This window comes from Ovis canadensis, chromosome 1 (genome assembly GCF_042477335.2).
Source record: "Ovis canadensis isolate MfBH-ARS-UI-01 breed Bighorn chromosome 1, ARS-UI_OviCan_v2, whole genome shotgun sequence".
NCBI classification, from domain to species: Eukaryota; Metazoa; Chordata; class Mammalia; order Artiodactyla; family Bovidae; genus Ovis; species Ovis canadensis.
Window position 1 is genome coordinate 269758429 of NC_091245.1, and position 4382 is coordinate 269762810.

The following is a 4382-nucleotide window of genomic DNA, read 5'->3' on the forward strand; positions in this document are numbered from 1 at the left end:
AAAATAGAACAAAGGAAGATCCAAGGACCGGAATGAGGACCTCAGGTAGAACAAACAGCCCTCCTGGCTAGCCCAATTTACACAGGGCAGGCTCAGGGGGAGGGAAAAACATGTAAAAAGAGGGGCCAAAATTGAGCTTTGGGCTTCTCTTCTCGCAGAGTCTTTTGGGTTGGCCCACCCTCACGCCTCGAGGATGTATTTTCCTTTGATTGTCAATAAAACTGAGCTGTAACACTGGTCCGTCTGTCGCTTCAAATTTTTGCTGTGGCAAGACAGAACCAAGGAAATTACACACTCTCCCAACAAAAGGAAGCAGGAAAACAATGTTTGACCTTTTGCAGGTAAAAGTCACCAGCCAAGGTAAGAGAAACATCTGGGGGTGATGCAGAAGACATTCCTACTGGAAAATAAAAAAAAAAAACAGTCTTCACAGGATGGTTTAACATGTTCATCTCTGCTTCCTGACCTGTAAATGTGCCCGTTTCCTTCAGAGAAGAGATCACCAACCCCACTCAGTCATGTCTAAATTCCCCCCAAGTTCTCTCTTCTTATCTTTAAACAAGTTGCCAGAGCCCAGATGTTTTACACAGACCCTGAGACCCCAGCCTGTGCTGAGGTCAGTGTTCATTCAGCAAACGGGAGCTGAGGGAGGCCTGTGAACAGCACCCAGTTGCCCTGAGATGAGGAGGCAGCTGGCCTGTGAGGACCCCCGGCCCCTGCTCCTCGGCAAAGGCTTTTCCGTGTGTGGGCAGTGAAAGCTCTTCCTCCTCCTCTTCTCTTCCTTCGGTGTCTCCTCTAGAGCATTTTGTCTGCAGATTCTCGGCCACAAGGAACTCAGTAATAACTGCACTTCCTTCAACGGGAAGCTTACCCCCCGGCCCCTCTCCAGATGGAATCATCCCAGTTCCCCGAGGAAGGAAGGAGCCACCTGGACACCTGGTGGGGGAGTGTGTGTGTTGAGGGGGCAGTCTCAGTGCCTGGGGGTGGGGGTGGGTGCATTGCTCTCACCAGGTAGATTCTACTTTATACCATTTACACTTCGGAACCCTTGCAATTCCTCTATTTTTCTAAGTAGCTTCTAATGTTGCCACTTTGGGAGGAGCAGGAGCAGTTTCCAGCCCAGGCCATCGTGGCCACGGCCGGAGGTCCCACACTGCCTTCTTCCTGAGGCTCCTGGTGCATCCTGGGAAGTTTCCACCTGTTTTTGAGAATTCCTTCTTTCATTTTCCCTCACATATGTGAGCCAAACAACTAAACATACTTGGCTTTAATCATTTTGTCTGAAGTGAAGTTGCTTTACCCCGGTTCCAGAAGTTGGTTTTTAGTGTCCCCCCCCCACCCCGTCCCTCCCTTCAGGCTCCTGTGTGGGCCGTCCATATGGTGGGGAGATCCCGGGGAGCACCTGTGTGTCCCTCCTCTAGGCCAGGACTGTTTCCCTTCACTGCTGCTACTCTGACCTTTTATTATTATTTTATTGGCTTGTGTGATATTGCCCCTCCACACACACACACACACACACACACACACACACACACACACACACACGACGAGTTCTGAGCCTGTGGAAAGTGTATTTGTATCCTCTGAGTGAGTGTAAAATCTATAGGAAGAATTTTGAAACGTTTAAAAAAAATTATCTGAATTGCTGACTTAGTGTGAAATGTTGGGGTTTTTAAAAAGTTTTCAAATGGTTTGGTTCACAACCAGAATGAGTAAGACATTTCTCTGGACTGTGAACTTGACTCCTGAACAACATCCCCTGTGGAGGCCGTAGACTGTGCAGGCTGGGTTTGGTCAGCCCTCCCTCTTGCTTCCCTCCCCCACCACCAATTCCCCAGGGAACATTCCGGCCTGTTTTCCCTTCAGGTCACAGGAAGCAGGGCTCTTTGATCTATAACAGGATTGTGGTAGTTTCATAACCCGATGGGTGGATTTTTTTACTCACAAAGGGAATGTTTAGAATAACAGCTGCAAATCCACTTGATCTTACTTTTCTGTGAGCACAGGAGTTATGTGGGAACACAACCACTGACGTCAAAGAGCTTGAGGTTGGGGCTTCACCTGGGGGCCTGACCCCCTACTCCCCTAAGCTGTGCACCTGTCACAGCCAAGTGCTGCCATGACTGACACCAGGCTTCCCTGGAAAACCTTCCGCTCCGACTCTGGGCTTGAATGTTTCCCCAGGACAGACTCTGTACAAATGCCCATCAGTAAATGCCCAGCGTCCAGCCTGTCTGAGCAGAGGACGAGCCTGCAGTGGAGTCTGACACAGCCCTAGGACTCTCCTTGTCCCAAGGAACACGAAGTGCGGGGGTGCCATTCTTAGGAAGAAGGCTGTCTCTCTCCCCATGTTTTGTCACTAGGGTAGTGGCGTCTCCTGGGCCCTCTCTATGGTTGGAGGGCAGGGGCTGACCTTGCAGAAGAAATGTAAGGGCACCCCCTCACAGGTCCCTCCTTCTGCACGTTTGAAGGCCCCTTCCCACAAAGTCCACCTGAGGGGGCTGACCTGATGTGGCCAAAGCCCTCGCATAAAGCGGCCACTCAGAGGAGAACAAAATGGCCAGAATGGCCAGTGGTCACTCCTGGTGGGGGATCAGTCCTGTGCATCACCCAGGAAGGGTGATCAGGAGCAAAGCTGGGCTCTGAGCACAGTGAGGGGACAGCAGACTACCACCGTGACCTCAGGCAGTGGTCTCTGCTCCAGTCAAGCCTGAGACAGGGAGCTCTTGTCATTTCAGAAGGGGAGAGCGAGTGCCGTGTGCACTGATAAAGCCAGATTAGGTGCAAAAGTGGAACCCTAACCACAGCCTGCAGAAACCAGCCCAGGAAACCAGCCTGCCCTTTGCAACCACCAGTTTAGAAAACAACCCCTCACCTGTGCTCACCTGCCCAGAGGACTGGCCCTTTACCTGTGCTCAGCTGCTTACCTTCCCAGAACTGTATTGAATGCCACCTAAAAGACCCAGCAAGCTTGAAGCCCCTTCTGGACAGACGGGGACCCAGGGCATGGGGAAGTGGCCGTGGCCATGCTCTGCCCCTGCTGGGCTCTGCAAACAGCCTGTTCTGGTTCAGAAGGAGGCTTTTCTAGGCATCATGGGGACCTGTGCCCCCAGGCAGCTAAGATGATACGGGAGCATCTCGTCCCAAGGCTGTGGGAGGGTCAGAGACCCTGGCTGGTCCCCTAGCTCCAGAGGCCTCACGTGGCCGCCGGCCACAGGACAGGCCCCTCATGTGTCCGCAGCAGAAAGGAGAGGAGGTGGGGTGGTGGTGCAGGAACCTGCTGGTCTGGACAGAATGTCCCCCAAGTGCACCCTCTGTGTGGGTGTTTGGAGGGGCCCTCAGAGCTGCTGAGGGTTGGATGAGGTCATGATGGGGGCCTGCAGTGGGATCGGTGACCTGTAAGAAGAGGCAGAGGTCACTGAGGAACAGCAAGAGGGCCCGTCCTTGGGCCAGGAAGAGGCCTCCCCAGGGACCCCAGCCTCTGCATTCATGAGCAGCCCAGCAGGTTCCAGCAGGCCGAAGCTCATGGAGCATGTGACCTGAGGTCACTGCAGCCTCACGGTTCTCCTCACTCTTGCCTCCTCCTTCGTGTCTGTGCTTCCCACCCCCCTGCTTCTTGATGACATTATCGGATGGTTTATCTACTTTATTTTCCAAAGAGTTATTTGTCACTCCCTCTCCCTCTCCCTCTCATGAAACTCTACTTTTATCTTCAGTAATCCTTTCCCTCCAGGTTACTTTTTATACTTTCCCCAGCTTTTTGAGTCACGAGCTTAATCAATCTACTTTCAGTTATTCCTTTTTATTATTACAAGTGTTTCAAACTATGAATTTTCTCTGTCAGCTGGATTTTTTGTTGACCTCAAATTTATTCTAAACTAATATGAAAGCAGAAATGCCTGTCAGTAGATGCGATTTCTGTTACAAAGGGAACACAGGAGGGAAAACGGTAAGTCACAGTGCAAACAGTGTGAGCAGGGGGCCTATTGTTGTAGAAGCCGGGCAGGGACCGTGTGCGGATGTGTACTGCTCTCTCCTCTAGAAATTGTTTTTCCAACGATGACAATATTTTTAAAAATTCAGTCTAGTACTGACACAGGAACATTTTCACAGATGAATGGGAACAAGTAGAGTTTAAACAGTGACCCAGATAAGTGATGCAGGAGACGTAGCGGGTCGTTTAGTCTGTGTGCAGAAAATGACCGCATGGGTAAAAACAGAGCTAGTGCCTCATCAAAGCCTTGGTGCAGAGGTAGACTCCAGAGAGACTCATTCTCCAATGTTAGAGATGAAAGCAGGACAATCACAGTAAGGATCTTAGTAGCCAGGGAGAGATTTTTAAACAAGGATCTCAAAACACAATTCATAAAGTTAAAAGATAG